General features: G+C 45.1%; 1 long non-coding RNA gene across 1 annotated transcript in view; it reads left to right on the forward strand.

Moving 5' to 3' along the window:
• Positions 1 to 15981, forward strand: part of LOC119433444 (uncharacterized) — a 33030-nt gene extending 17049 nt beyond the window's left edge. The window contains exons 2-4 of the long non-coding RNA XR_005188372.2: positions 11164 to 11253; positions 14064 to 14094; positions 15452 to 15981. This is a non-coding gene — a long non-coding RNA (uncharacterized LOC119433444). The remainder of the gene's footprint in view (positions 1 to 11163; positions 11254 to 14063; positions 14095 to 15451) is intronic.
• The last annotated feature ends 838 nt before the right edge of the window (positions 15982 to 16819 follow it).

A 16819-nucleotide genomic window follows, 5' to 3' on the forward strand; every position in this document is an offset into this window, starting at 1 on the left:
TCGCGTATTTGAGAACAGCACCCCCACATTGCCCTAATAACACCATCCACTCCCGCTACATACACCTGTAAAGCGTGCTTTGCCTGTTAGACAGAACAGAGTACAGGCAAAGCCAACTTGTCAGTAACGCTGTTTATTAGTGAATGAATTGCTGTGGCTTTTCTTGCGAAAGATGCCCGTCCGGTCATATAATTCTTCTTATAGGCTTTAAAAATTGCTCCAAGTAAAAACTAATAATATTAATAATAATAACAAAATTACTGTATTTAGTAACAATCGCAAGGAGAACCGGATAAAGAAATGACGTTGCTTGGGTCTATGAAAGCCCTTGTCACTGCTCTCCCATCTTCATTTTCTACCTCTGCGACACAGAAATTCAAACGAATGCGATATATCTATTACAGTGGCCGCTTAACGCATCGGTGCCGTTCGGCAAGAAGAGAACCCATACAATCAGTGTGTTTATTCGCTCCCGAATGCTCCGTATACCACCCGAAGGAAAGAAAAGAAGTCTAGCAATTGGTGTAACGTCAGCAGTCATAAACAGCAAAAAAATGACACCAAGCCGCGCATGATGAGATGGGCTCCTCGTTAATCGCTAACAAAATCATAACTGATGTCGAGGCGAGCTGGTCATATGCCGTTAAGGGGTCAAAGCGTTTTCTGCTACAAGCACCAATATACACGCCCACTTCGCTCGTCCCCTTCTGTGTTCAGCGCGTCTTAAAGAAAACAAAAAAATACATATTTATGAGCCCAATTCTTTCGCTATAAAAGGTGCATTGACTCTCGAGGCTGGAGCCTGCTACGGCCTACGCCTTAATCCATATCGTTCCGTTGCGGGCTATAGTTTAACGGCGCCAGCAATACATCTCGTCGCCGTCTCTACAGAAGACGGCATCGATCACGCATCAATCGTCTTTTCGCGTCGAGCACCTGGCGGAACACGTCAAGAACGGGCACTCGTGCTCCTGCGCAAAACACTTGGCCGGCGCACACTCGCTGAACCTTTGCAAACCCAAACAAGCAGCGGTTGGGAAACGGGGCTACGGCTGGTCACGTTACGGGAGCCAAGAACGCCGGGCCCGCATCTCAAAATAAACACCCTGCCACCCCCCAACCCCTCCAATCCCTTCGCTTTCTCTCTCTCTCTCTCCCCGCCTTTCCCCCTCCTCTATTCTTCTCTCGGAGACTGCTCTGCGCTTCGCGAAGCCCATCTGTCAGGCCGTGAACAGGCTAGGGGCGAACAGGAACGCCGAGGTCGCGCGGGAGCAAAATAAGACGACGCTGCTGCTGCGTGCACGTCGCTTCGCTGCCCCCGTCTTCTACGGTGCTGCGATGTCAGTGCTGGCCCACTTATGTTCCCTAGAAGCTGCAGTGGACTAGTTGCATAAGTCGCGGCGGTCCTCCGGCACGGGTGCTCGAGATGTGCGCGAGGCACCTGCAGGCGTTCCAGAACAGCTACTATAAATATGGTTTGACGACCCGAACTTGCATGGATGGAGGTAAATTGCTCATGTATAGTTCTCACAGGACACACACACGAAGAAAACAAGGTCACACTTTTAAGGTGATGCGCAAACTAACAAGTGTTGGTTACTAACACAGTTGTTGATCTGCGAAATCGCCTTGTGTGTGTGAGAGAGAGAGAGATCGTGTTTTCTTCGTGAGCGTCATGCTAGAACTACGCAGCGCAAACCTGGCATCCATGATAAAGAGCCAGCTAGCGTTTACACGTTACCGATTAGTCAACGTTACACATTGGCTATGGGAGACGAAGAAGCGGAGTGCATTGGGTTAAAGGCGAGTACGAGTACGTGGGCGCCTTTCTCTGCTGCTTCGGTGAGAATATGACCACCGTAGTTGGAATCGAATCCACGACTTTGAAATCGTCAGCAGAACGTTACAGCCACTGAGCCAGCGGAGTAGCTCGAATTTTTCATAAGGACCGAAAGTTGGACTAGTTGGTATGGGGGTTAATTTCTAGCGTAATAGTGTAACGAGTTGTACTTTTCTTACACACTTCTAACTTACAGTAAACGAAAAAAAATTTAGTCACCTTACTATGGTAACGGCTGCTCCTTTTCGGGAAGCGATGAGGAAGAAGACTATTACAAGATAAGAAAAAAGACATCGCAAGCTGAGTAAACACGAACACAGCTGAACAAAATAAGATAGTGTGAGGTCCCGGTGTTGTTTGAGACATTACTAAATTGACCCCCTAAACAATAAGGAAAAGTCCAGAACATAAAAGCCAAACCAAGTAAATAGCCTGTTACACGCATTTATGGGGCGTTTCCTTAGGTTTACTGTAGTACGATGCTCGAATTAAACGATTATTCTGGACTCTGAACAGCCGTCAACTGAGCATGCGCATGATTCGATAGTGCCTTTTCAGAAATTGGCTCGACACCAGCAGACATTATTCGAACCATCAACACCACTTCATAGCATGCACCCCTCTACAGTTCTCCAGACTAGTGGAACAGAGTCCAGAAGCTGCGAGCGAGATCGTGCAGACTGCAGAGAATAGTTTTTGTCAGTTTGAATAGTTTGCACGCGAAAGCTGTGCACAATAATTCAGGCTCTGCGCCTGCACGGTGCGAGGGGGAAAAGAAAGAAAGAAAGAAAGAAAGAAAGAAAGAAAGAAAGAAAGAAAGAAAGAAAGAAAGAAAGAAAGAAAGAAAGAAAGAAAGCGGATCTACGTCACCACCTGCAGGAAACACGAATGGACGATTCTCGGGTCCTCCCATTTTAGACTCGCGGCATTTGGAGAGAGGAAAAGTGAGAGGTGTACGGCTGGCGCCAGGCGAACGCTCTTTCTCCCTTGCCGTGCGAGGCGTTGGCTCTCACTCCGTTTCTAGGCCACTAAAAATATGAACCGAGGTGCTTCCGGTGCGCATACTTTGATGCTGGCTTCATGGAAGACCCACTCGGTGGAACGAGGGGTACCGAAATGGGAGGAGAATGGAGATGCAGAGATTCTTAGAAGCTTATATGTCTGGAACGCTTCTGTCGGAAATGATGGCGTACAAAGGGCAGAAAACGAGGACAGCAAGGTCACAGAGCCATATTGCATACTTTGTATCTGATTAACACCCACAAACAGAGATATAGAGAGAGAGAAAGACAGGACGGGTAACCAGAAAAGAAAATGCAGTTTGCTACCCTAGAATTGGGAACTGGTGAGGGGTAAATAGAAAGATAAGAGAGTGAAGGGAGAGAGGGGAGAGTGAGAGATGAAGCACAGACACAAGATCACAGCCGGTCACGATCACAGCGCGCTATCAGGGCACATGATCACCCTCAGCAAAACAAGCACCAATTCAGGATACAGCAGCTTGTGCATATTTGTCATCCTTAAAAAAACTGTAGCTGTGCCTTTGTCGTCCCCTGCTGCGATGGTTTATGAGGTCGGCATTCCGAAATACCTTGCTCTGATAATGGGCTTTCATCAAATCGAGCTAGCGCAATTCAGAGCGATCGCATTTGATTAAATAACGCACTAAAGTCACCACGTGAGGTGTGGAGCTTACATAACGGATGAATATACAGTGTCCACACTTTCGTTGCAGACACCAAGCGGATTTTTGTTTGTTTTTTCAGCGTACGCTGATGAGCAGCAGACGCTTGTATCTGAGGTTGTGCGGGGCAATTCCCGTTCAAGCAAGTTTCAAAGTTCTTACACTGTTCCTAGCATACCATGTTCCCTTTCTTTCTTTTTCTATGTCTCTGCAAATCCATGACGATCACTCAGTAGCTGCGTCGCACGACTATCGCCCACTTCGCCGACGCGTTCGCATCGTCGGTAGCTGTAACTGCGACGGACGTACGGCGCCTACCTCGCTTGACAACCTGAAAACGCGACTGAGGCACAAGCGGTCTGATAGTGATTGAAAGACAAGTACTTTCAGACTTGACAACCCTGCAAACAGCCGACACGAGGTGCCTGCGGGCACAAATCTGAGCCACTATGCCACAACTATAAGAGACACATATACTAGAACGCACGCGTAAGACTGCGGTGTCGAACCGTAACAGAACAGAGGAAAAAAAGAATACACGTTATTTTTGCGTGAATTCCAATAATTCCAAACTGCTTGATTCCGGTCTATTTCCCTGAACCTAAACAAAAAAAAAAATTCAACACCTTGTATTAGACGTACAATAGCCGCATTGCCATCTTGCAGCCGAGGCAACCAAGCGGCTCTGACGAAACGAGCTAGCGTTTTCTGGACTGCCGTATTAGAACTTTCGATCACCAAACAACGTGGCCTGAAGACGAGGCTCAAGCGAATAAGGAAATATTCACATTAGAAACAGCGCAAGAAAATGTATAGACACGCAAGCAGACAGGGCACACCAAACTTTCCCAGTGTGCCTTACCAATCGCCGATGAACGAAACGGCTGGGGATAAATTTAATAATCACAACAAACCTTTAAGTATAGTTTAGGAAGGCCATCACAATCTTTCGCAATACGTTACTGACAGAGAACCCCCAACCGAACGCGTAACGAGGAACAGATCATGATGATACGCCGTATATGCGCACCCCACAAAGCTGGATATAACCATTTTTTTTATTTTTTTTTTTTTCTTGACATAGGAGAATCTGGGATAAACGTGTGTCTATACGCTCTGGACAACCAGTATAAACACTCGCGCAGCGCATAAGAGCCCGTACAGGTTCCAGCCGCGAAGCCTATAAAGCGTTCGATCCAACAAACGACGGAATCGGGGCACGAGCCGCGAAGCGCGGAGCCAGAGTAAACAGTGCGGTTTATATCCGGCCACAGCGGCGCCGAAGCTTTGAATGCGAATCCGCGGTGACGTTGAACTCCAGCTGGCGTAAACAACGCGCGGTGCCGCGTAAATACTCCGTCCACACTGCCGGCCCTCGAGAGAACGTGGGGGGAAAGGACATTCTTGGCACGGGCCTCGCAATTAAAACACAACACAGCGAGACCCGACTCCATCAAGCGACGCGGGGTCGCGCCAGTCTTAGCATAGCTGGAGCACGTGCTCCCTGGCGCGCTGTCGAGGAAAAAAAAAAAGAAAGAAAGGCCGCGCGTTTAATTGCCGGAAGATGCGGCAGGCTCACGTCACATAGTGTACAGCACGTACCAAACTGCGAGTTTCTCAAATGGAGAGTGTGAAAACCATTATATGTATATACAGTCGAAACCGGATATATCTAATCTGAAGGGGATCAGAAGAAAGTTCGATATATAGGTAATTCGATATATAAAATAACATTTTTATACAAAAGCTTTCAAGGGGATTTCACTGATGTTCGTTATACACAATAATTCGTTATATGCGGGATCGATATATCCGGGTTCGACCATGTATACGTCTATATACAGGGTGTCCCAACTATCATGCAGCGAGATTTAAAAATATGCAAATGCCACGTAGCTGGACAGAACCAAGGTAATGCTGTTTTGCGGTCGCTTGGAGATACTCGAGTATTTTTTTGCATTCCGCCTAATTAGATAATTAGTCGTAATTAATTGATCAACTTCTCAAATATTATAACTAGATGAAAAGTGTAAATGAGAAAATTGGAGAGCAACATGAGAAACTACCGATACAGCTTTCTGGTGCTCAATGCGTGCTACATAAAAGTGTTTTTCCAAGAGTGAAAATGCACGCAAAATTGACGCGCGACTGGCCTATTCCGACGGGGGCAGAATGCAAAAACGTTCCCGTACCGTGGATATACAGCGTACACGTTGAAGAACCGCAGGTGGTCAAAATTAATCTAGAGAAACCTACAACTGCTACCCTCATAGTCCGATTTGCAGCTTCCGGATTCTAAACCCCAAAATTGTATTAATTAAATACGCTTACCAATATAGCCCATAGCTTTGCTCACGCCTGAAGAGGGACATCGCCGATGGTTAAGCTCACTCGCGTGCACGTGTCCGCCCATGAATTAAAAAAATTATCATTATTTAATTATTGGCTTGACTTGTGTGGATTCATAATTTGACTGAACCTTGAAAACGCATCGAGGAATGATTTTTCTCTTTTTACTTGTCTCATTTGGACCGCAGTTTATCGGTAACGCAAACAAAAACCGAAATCGCAAAAGTCGGCTTGAAAGACGCTGGGCGGTCAGGAAGCAAACACAGCTAAACAAGCAGAGAGAATCGTTTGCCAAGGTCGGGTACCGAGTAGACACTTGTGCCGCTTACGTGCCGTGTATCACGTAAGCCCTTCGTTGGCCAGCAGCAGTATAGCATATACGTTCACGCAGCACTCTCCCCTGCGGCGTTCATCATCCTTCTCGGCTCATCGCGGTCGTCGGTGCGGGCTTATTTTTAGCTGCTACCCCCAAGGGGGTGCGGCGAAGGACAGCTTCAGAAATAAGTCGACAGACAATCGGCTCGAGGGGCGTGGTGTGGGCGAGCGGCCGGAGCTGAACATCGATGAACACCGGGCGACTATATATAGAGAGAGCAGGAGCGGAACGTGCGATATGCCTGCTGCAGGTGATATGCACTTGCCGGCTTAAGAACACTTGCTTGGGTTGACACCTCTAGCGAACTCCATAATTTCACGCGGGTAGATTCAGAGGAAACGACGTGGTCTCGGTCAACTTCACGATATTTCCATTTAGCCTACTGTTCTGACTAAGCCCCCCCCCCCCCCCCCCCCCCCCCGGCATTAGATTACCATATGGAAGTGTCATGTTCGTACACAGCTTTTTGCAAGAGTTGTCTGGGCGAAACTTTGCCATTAGACGTTGCTTTCATCTCAGGCATCCAGAGGCAGTGCGTGAAAGAGAAAACCGAAAGCCACGCGAAGGTAGCCTTGACGTGGCTGAATTTAGTTCCTCGGAGAGAAAAGTTCTAGAGAGAGAAAGGAAAAAAAAAAAAGGTAATAATAATCACCATGGTCCAAGCACCACCATCTATCATGCAGAGACGATTGTTCTATCAACACAGCTAACCAGGAGGATAACAGCTTGCAAGCTAAGGACGAATTAACAGACAATTCAAAGCGTTGGAATCAATGTTTGAGCAATGGGTTAACCAAATGACTCGTGGGAAAATCTGTAAGGTTGGCGATGTTCCTAGAATGGAACGTTGGCACCCATTTCTGGATCACAATCAGTGTATTGAAGTCAGCACTCATAAGATAAAAGTACAGAGTCCTGTAGTTGGAAACTGAACTGTGACCGCCAACCCATCGTCGCGGGTGTCATTATTTTGCAAGTTTTGGAGGTACCCTTTTGGTGCGTGTTTTTTTTTTTTTTTTTTTTGGAGGGGGGGGGGTATTTAAAAACCTTTTGGGGTTTCTAATTGTTTTTTTTTAATGTTTTGTGTGTGTGTGTGTGTGTGTGTGTGTGTGTGTGTGTGTGTGTGTGTGTGTGTGTGTGTGTGTGTGTGTGTGTGTGTGTGTGTGTGTGTGTGTTGTGTGTGTGTGTGTGTGTGTGTGTGTGCGTGTGTGTGTGTGTGTGTGTGCTGTGTGTGTGTGTGTGTGTGTGCTTGCGGGTGTGTGCGTGAGTGTGTGTGTGTTTGAAACATGGAGAGCTTAAAAAACAAGCAACTCGCTGTTTTTAGCTGCAAAAAAAAAACGCTGCTACGTGTGTAGGGAACGTACGAAGTAAGTCTTGAAAATTTACAGGGAGTGCGGTCCCTTACCTACTCTGGTTCCTAAAGGAGTCGTCTGTTTGTAGTCAATAAATTAATAAAAATGTATTATTTATTGAAGCGCATTGTACAAAGCTTGCACTGCAGTGGCCATGACACACACACACACACACACACATATAATATATATATATATATCGTGTAAGTCACAGAGACCCGCTCGGGCTTTGCGCATGAGTGGAATCCTCAGTCCAAGACGCGGCGAAATGAGTGCCTCAATTGAATTGCTTATCTCTGACCTTTTATTACGATAGTAATTATATAGACACTCCTGGCGCATTTTTGCCGTCGTCGTCGCCGTGATGTTCCGTATAAAGTCCAAGGGGAAATAACACTGTCGCCACGCGCCGCATGCTGTATGTGCGAGTGAAAGCTTGCGAGGGGAGCCGACGATCGCGGCTCAATCTCGCGCGCGCAAGGGAGGAAAGCGGGAAGGAAGCGCGCCGTCTTCCATCGCGCAAAAGGCACCGGGGGAGAGAGGGCGGCGTTGTACTATGCCAGCAACTGCGTACTGCGCGGCCGCGCGCGGTCCCGCGGGCTCTATCTTGAAAGCGACCTGCGTTGCAGGCATAGTCTAGTTGCACCGACGGCTCATACCTTTGTGCGTGCTGCGTTCTCGCCGCTCAGTTTGCGTTGACGCGATAGACAGCACGAAGGTCACTTCGCTCGCTGCTGCTGCCGCGCTTCCTCACGTGAGCCAGCGTTCTGACAGCGAGTGTCCGCGGTCATCGAGTGTGATGTGTTCATGTTTGCTTGTACACGTTTACATCATGCTAGTTAATTTAGTTAGTAAGCAAATGTTTACAAGTTTATACGGCTGATAAAACTACTATTCTTACTTCGTATGGCCGCCTACTAATTTGCTATCGCAATCGATGCTTCGCCTTTCGGGCGAAACTGCGACATTTTTTCAGTAGATAATCAATCCCTTTACATTGTATAGACCTACAGATATACAAATAGCTCGCACGTACCGCGGTGGACACGCACACCGACGTCGCCGCGCCTAGCTATAATGGAATATTAGTAACCAAAGAACGTCGAAAGTTCAGCGCCTCAATCGCATCGCTGCTCATCCACAACTTAATTCCGCCTGGGCTGCGGCGTCGTTACATCATCAGTAAACAAACTAAAGAATGAAAGCTGATTACACCACAAAGTACCGCGTGAAACCTCCTGCGCAAGAGATACGTAATAAATGCACATGTGCAGTCGCGTTCAATATGAGCTGCAACACGGCGGCGCCCATGGTCGAAGGGGCCCCAAGACAGCGCGGGGGCGCCGAACAAATGGTTTAATAAAAACCAGTAATTGGAACGGTGTTTTCTTCAATATTTCGTACGTCTACGGCCCCCTGCAGTCTTGGGGCCCATTCGACCACGTGGGCATCGCGTTACAGCTCACATTGAACGTGACTGTACGTATATATTCAACTGCGTCAGCTAGATGGCTAGCACTTGTCGAGCCTGCTTTCGGGGCTCCATGCAGCGTCGCTGAGGCCGATGTTATTTCGGACTCTCTCTGGGCCAGACCGCGCGAAGGGACTGCGTGGCGTGCCTATATTTAAGAGCCACCTTATAGAAAACACACGCACGTGGCGTTCGCGCACTGGATCAAGTCAGAAGGCGGGGAGCGGAGGGGCTGTAGATGCGCGCTCTTCCCCGTCTCATGAGCCCGCTATCAAGACGGTTCCCAGCCGCAAGCATACGTACATGCGTCGCACACGTTCCCTCCTTACATTCCCTCTAGGTCGCGTTCCGTGCGACCAAGAGGGAATGTAAGTTTTACAGGGAGAAAAGTAAAAGGGGACTCTCGAGCAATTGTGGATAGAACAAGATTCTAGAAACGTGCAGGGTTGGAGCGTGAAAGATGCTCGCGTATACACCAAAGTGCCTTGAGCGGCCAGTAACGCGGCAATTTTGCGTGCATTCGCGGGTTTCTTTCACGCTCGGAAAAAAAGCACTTATGTAGCACGTATTGAACAACAGAAAGCTGTACCGGGAGGTTTTCATGTTGCTCTAGAATTTTCTCATTGACACTTTTAATCTAACTATAATATTTGAGAAGTTGATTGACTAATTATGTAATTAGGCGGCATGCGAAAAATAGTCTGAGTATCTGCAAGCGACGGTACCTTGGTTCTGTCCAGCTACGTGGCATTTGCATACATTCAAATCTTGATGCATGATAGTTGGGACACCCTGGCGCTGCATCGAGACGCACTCATCGACTGGTCTCAAACGCACGGCGCTTGGATTTATAACGCGGCTCAACTCACTGAAGCTGCTCCTTATATCGCTTGCGTTACTCAATTCAGTAAGCGTGACTGTCAGGATCGAGGCATTCAAACGCAAATCAATGCACTCATGAACTCACTATTTAGAACCCCGGCGACGATTCACTAAGAGGGAAGAAAATATAGGGGCACACTAAAGAGAGATACATATTGCCTCAGTAAAAAAAATATATATAGTAACATAGTAGAGCACATAATTTCACGAATTTTCATTTTTGAAGTTCGCGCAGAAACCACCAAACCTGTGATATCAGTGTGACGTAAAAATTTCACCACACTTACGCAAATTTCAACTATTTTTGTGCCGGGAAAGTTTACAGGTTGATTCTGCACCGACTTTCCAATGCAACGTAATCTTTCTTACAACAAAAACTGACGAAAACAGGCACTGTCAAAATCCATGACATCGGGAAGGGAGGTCTGGTGTGAAAATGACAAGGTGGAGGCGCCACCAGTGTTTTTTTTCTTGCATCCTTTTCTGCTTACGCTTCCGCTCATGGTAAGACAGACCTATAAAGTGTAATAGTATGTCCTACAACTCAACTTAATCTCTCTTTTTATGTGTTCGTTTAAATGTCACAGCAGCATTAACCATTTAAGTAGGCACTGGAAAATTACTCGTCCAGAGCAAATCGCACCTGAAGGTTAGACCCTATTGAGGCAGCGGTGACGTCAGAACCTTCGATACCCTGCATAGTATTGGGTACTCTTCATGCCAAGAAAGCTTACCAAGAGACGACAACCTTAGCTTTTTTTTTTTGATGCATGATGATGCATAACGTCTTTATTTAATTTAGTAATTATCTGGTCTCAGCCTACCCCCACTCCAACCTGTTAATGTTTTTGTGCTTTCTGGCTTACCAAACATCTGCCTATTGGAAAATTTTCAGAACTGTGACCTAAAAGTATGGCCCGACAATTTTTTTTAGTGTTCCCTTAGCTTCCCAACGCAAGCTAAATTACTGCACAAGTCAATGTATGTCTTTTGGTTCATGATAAGTCACATTTGATCTTTTTTTTTTCTCTCTCTCAAAGGAATTGACAGCAATCGGTGTAAAAATGCAGAACATCACCTCATGCAGTCAAATTTATCCTTCTCGTACAATTTTTCAGCCTGGAAAATTTATCAGTAGGTTATCTGTACACATTTGTATGTTAGTATTGTCAAAAAGTTGTAATGATGCTGTTGTTGGTGCCATAACAGGACAGTTCTGAAGCCTAACCGGAAAATGTAGTTCTGGTTGACCGTGCACCGGTTGGGATATTCAAAATGCAGTCATCTGTTCGGAATCATGTGAGTATAGCGTTACCACGCGAGCCGCACAATCACTGGTCCCTCCTTGCACAAGACTCAAGAAACCACTGCACCCATGTTTCCCCACGTCGTCTCTTACACTACTGATTACCGAAATGTACTTCACCTGCTGTGCCATTTTCCCTGACCTATCTTCACTTACAAGCAGTCAGACTGTCTACATTGCCAACTCCTAGAGCGCCCTCCTTTGTGACGCTCGTAACACAGTCGGGTTGTACTAGACTAGTGCACTGTTCACAACACTACCAGCTCCGCAGGCCATCTTCCTCCTCCACAATGCCTGTAACTTATGCCCTGGTTACACTGATCAAGTGTACAATGCACAGACATTCAAACTAAACAATGCGACCGCGCAATTGTTAATAGTTGTGAGCTTTGTTCACATTACTATTTCATCATAGATGCACGATCATGCTTTTCACAAATATCCAGTTGTCACGATACCTATATTCAGTTAACCATCCATCAATGCCAAGCTTACAATTGGAACTCCGATTCGTGCCATCCTAATTATCCAATGTGATGCTGCAACTAAGTCGTTACCCGTGATGCCATGTTCTACAGTTGAATGTTCTGATGCCCCGCCACCACTACCACTGACATTTTTGTTCACGAGCTTCAACTCGCAGAAGGAAGTTTTCTCAAAAGGAAAAGGTTGCACGTTTGATTATTGCTTAATGGACATGTATATAAGTGTACTAGATAAGATAACACCAGTGACAAACAAGCACAAGAAAGAGATACAGATACAGACAGGCCCGATTGTCAAAAATTTTACTAAAAGAATTGCCAAATACTTTAGCAATGCAAAAGGGGTATGCAAATCAAGACTTCGGACAGACCTGTTGACAATGCTTTCCAATAAATCAGCCGTTAGTAAAGGTTGCTTGCGTTCACCTCTATGAGCGTTTGTTACTGGTGCTATTTGTGGGACAAGTTTATGTTCCTGCGACCATCCTGCCCATCCTATCCTAGTTGATATGCAATCCGCAGCAGACTCATACATTTGTTTGAATAGCTAACAGCATCACTAGCCACATTCAGTCTTTGATATTTGCATGGATAAAACTCAACTTCACAGCAGATGTAAACCACACACAAAAAAAATGGCTGCATGTGAGCCTACCATCAAAAATGAACTGCTGTGCTTTAACAGGACGCTGCCAAAAAACTGTTATTAAAATATATCTTGTGCAGGCAAGACTGCTTCCTTATGTGAGTAAGTACTCAGCGTGTGCTAATGCATCAATTTTGAAGAGGCCCTGAGGCTCTCTGTTTCATATTTCTTGTGCTGATATTTGTTGAACCTTCATAATACCCCAGTGTTCTTGTTGCACCAGCATGCTTTGTTTCACCATGCAAAATTTTAACTGCTACTGGTCACTTTCTATAAACTGGAAGACCAAATTGATGAGCACATCTGCAAATAGCAGGCACTGACGCAAAATGCTAAGGACATATAGACTGTTTTCTGGCTCTTGTCAGATTGCAAACATCTTGCTATGTTCATTGCATGGCTTTGAATAAACCTGAACAACAAATTAAAAAAGTCTCACTTAACCATAAGCATTCCATGCTATAGTATTTAAAATTAAAAGCCCTGAGCAATACTTCTACTGCTTCCGCGAGAATAACATAAAAAAGCTTTAGGCTGACACCAGAAAAGTTTCCTTGTGAATGCAAGAATGGAGAAAGACTTTATAGTATGAAGATGAACATCAAACTTGCCATATGGGTTGGTGGGTGTTTCAGTTCAGGAAAAGTAACCACTGGTGAGCCTTTTTCATAGGAAGTGTAGTTGGAAGTGAACTAAAGCTCAATCATCAAGGATTGAAAACCTTAGCCATGTAGTCCCCTATACTGATTGCAATAAACTCACACATCTGCTCCACATTCATCAACCTACTACTCCAAAACATTGTGGCCCCATGCTCGCGTTTATATTTACACACTGTACCCTGTATACTTATCAAATAGCTGTACTCATTCTGTTCCCTGTATTTTTATAGCCTTTGTATTAGCCTGTACCTTACTCACTGTTATAGCAGCTCAATGTCTTTTTACTTTATTTTTGCTCTAGTTTACTTTAAATTTGTATGTTCTGAGAATGCAAGACACCCTTATGTGTTTGTGGTCCCCTAGTGTGGTATGTAGTAAGTGAAATGAAAACCATGAGAACCGAAGATGCGGCGCTGCTTTCTGTATTAGCATTCAGGTGTGCAAACGTAGGAGCACTTTATCTGGCAGCACAACAGACATTGCAAGTCATTTTCACTAGGAATGATGTCTCAGTAAAGGCCAGAAGTGCACAATCTTGAGAAACAAAGCCATCTGTGGCACACATTGTCGTTTCACTGTGCGCGCACATTACTTCGCTTGCAGTGAAGCATGCGGCAGCGTACCATAACAGAACCAATGCCTACTTTGAATCCGATTCATAGTGCAAAGACATGTCAAGGTTCTCTGCTTGTTTAACCATGTGAGGGTTCTGTGAGAACAGCGCCAAAGGATGAGGGACAGGGAAAGGTACACATAATGTGTGCACCGACAACACATGTGTTGCACTGCAAGTTCATGTCCGACATACCGCTTATGATGCCACACAACAGATGCTATGTTTAGTGCAAATGCAGCGTTCTTTGGCGCGGGTCTTGCCTGCAACAATATAAACCAGAACCAATCTGCCTGGAATGAAGCTTTATCTGTAGCTTGCCCACTCGCTGAAACATATACCCCTCCTATGGTGAATATTGCAACTCATTCTAGATTGTCTCCCTTTTATTTTGCAGATGTAAACAGGCCATACGGACTCGGAAGCAGGTGAGATGTTACTGACTCTTAGACCTGTTGCACCACTCCCTGTACATAGATTAAAACCTTATTCAGCAAATAGAAAAGCTTACCGAGACTAAAGATAAGACAATGTAAAGATAAGGTGCCTGGGAGTACAGCGTAAAGTATGTCAAGCTTATCTAGGCATCATAACAAGAGTCTTTCCTGGAATTCTGCCATTAGCAACCATTAGCAACCTGAGTGCTCTGCTGGGTCCTGAGAATTAATGAATACAAGCAGATATGAAAAAGAGGGGTCTCCTTAGCTTTTACTAAACAGTAGAGCACATTATTTTGGTTCATTACTTCATTACAGAGAAGGTCATGGCAATAGCTGTGCTGCCTGGAAACAAATAAGACATACCTATCTCTATGCTCAAGCACTTCACTGCATGTTGTGTGTGCACAGTGGTGAAGGTGCAACAAACATGGGTACTGCTAAATGGATTGGTGGAAAGCTAGAGACTCCTCAAATGAAATAGCTAGTGAAGATTCCACAGGTCATTAATGTCATAAAAGGACAATATTAACTCGGTAGTTTTGATCACTCGGAGTAAAAGGGAAAGAAAGTAAAGACAATGCATCTTTAGAAGAATCCAAATCCCTAATTTTGGTAGTGCTCTACCAATTAAGCCACAGCGCTAGATGTTGCCCCCACCTTTATATTTGTGGGTGTCCATGTGAGTGCACTAAAGAAAAACAAAATGTGCGGACCACACATGAGCATCAACAAAAGCGCACCACTGTGTGATCTGGCAACCAAGAGCATTGGTTTTGAAGCCCCTTGTAGTGAATTTATTGTAGTGTATAAAGTTTCTTGTGTGCCTTTGAGTTGAGCTCAGCATGATTTCAATTGCTCTTTCATTTATGAATGAAGCCTAGCAAATAAAAAGTCACCTTGCTGGCTCTCTCCGACGGCCACTCTTTACAGCACAAAATGGACATGCCAAGTGTGATCTCAATATCGTAGTGCCAGATCCATGAGGTTATTCAGCTACACAATTTGTTAAGCACTTGCATGGTGTGAAAACTTCGGCCCTCAGTGGTACTGACATGCTGCAGAATGTGACGTCACGACAATGTAGCGCTGCTGTCAAATGTGCACTCACGGTAATGTTGCTTTATATGCCACCCCATCAACATTATGTGAACACTGCTAATAAGAAGGCTCCGCATAGTCTTACTTGCTACAGCATGCAAAAATCTATAGTTAATGACATCACAAAAAATGCTTTCGTAACACCACACGCAAGCTCGAATTTATGTAGGTAAAGACAGGTCTCCAATGTAGGCCAGTTGGCATGCAGGACTAATTCGCTGCTATCAATGTGATTTTCATCCAACAGTGGCCATCCTCTGCAGAACCCGACGGCTGCCAAGAAGCTGCAGTTCTGACAAAAAAAGATGAAGGGGGCCCCTCTGACAACGGAGCATCGAAAGACGCATGCTCACGAATTCCACTTCGATGGGGCCAGACATGTTGGCCTCACATAGTACCAAGAACATTGTCAGCAGCATGCAAATTAACAACTACAAGAAAAAACTTATTGGCACAAGCGCAGATAAGCCCACAGAGAAGCAGCCACGGAGGAAGCAAGCAGCCTGTTGTTCATGTATATATAAAACGTGTGCCTTACACCTTACGATAATGTTCTGTAGATAGAGCTCAAGCAACCGTCACTTGTTGAACACATGCTTCTGTAAGACTCATTTAGAGGCCTCTTTGAGGCAACTTTGTGCTTGGACGTCATCAGTGTATGTATTGTGCCACATCTCTCATGTCAATAAAACGTAGAGGCTGTCATGCCATCCAGCTAAGGTTGTAGAGAATCAACGTCAAACAAATAGAAAAGCTGAAATAAAATTTGTTATCAATCGGTTATCAATGGTAAATAAATGCTTGTTGAATTATTCTTCACCCAATGAAGCCCAACACTTGTGCTCTGCAAACAACCCACAAGTCACAGTTGCGAGCAACACAATAGTGATGAAATCAGTAGCCTGTCGAAGCTCTCACTTGAGTCTTGTGTTCCAGCATGTTTTAAGGCCAGCTCTTCCTGGTGTAGAAATATGGGCAGCATAGCTCCTCCACTGCAGCCTCAGAGACTGCTGCATAGGGCACAGAAGCCTCGCATCAACAATAATCTACGTTCCCAGACAATGAAGGCAAAATTCAGAATAAGAAGTGTGTGTCAAAATGCACAATTCCTGGTGATCAAAGAACACATCATTTTTTAGTTTGCTCTACCGTATTTACTTGATTGGTGACACGCGGGCAATTTTCACTGCCAGAAATGAAAAATGCTGCGCCCTCCATTTTGACATGCATCCCAACTTTGAGAAATTATAAACGTGAAGCCCTTGATTGTTCAGGCAGCAGTATTTCATGGTGAGAGAGAGAGAGAGTTATGACAGTTTATTTTTACTTTAAAAATAAAAATGTTTGTATCCGAGCTACAGTTGGTCTGAAATTTGAAATATTGCATTTTGTAGACAATGACAGCCTAACTGTAGATGGTTTCACATGAGCAATAACACAGCGAGTGTGTGGCCCCAGGAAACTTCCTGTCTCGTGCCTTATCAGTTGACTAGACCCTAACAAAAATTGCTCAAATATACAGACAGTCTCATCTTATGGTTTTAGATAAAATAAATATCCATAATGCTTTAAGAACCATAATTTTCCTATAGCTAATGGCAAACTTGACTAGTAT

Source organism: Dermacentor silvarum, chromosome 11 (genome assembly GCF_013339745.2).
Source record: "Dermacentor silvarum isolate Dsil-2018 chromosome 11, BIME_Dsil_1.4, whole genome shotgun sequence".
NCBI lineage: Eukaryota > Metazoa > Arthropoda > Arachnida > Ixodida > Ixodidae > Dermacentor > Dermacentor silvarum.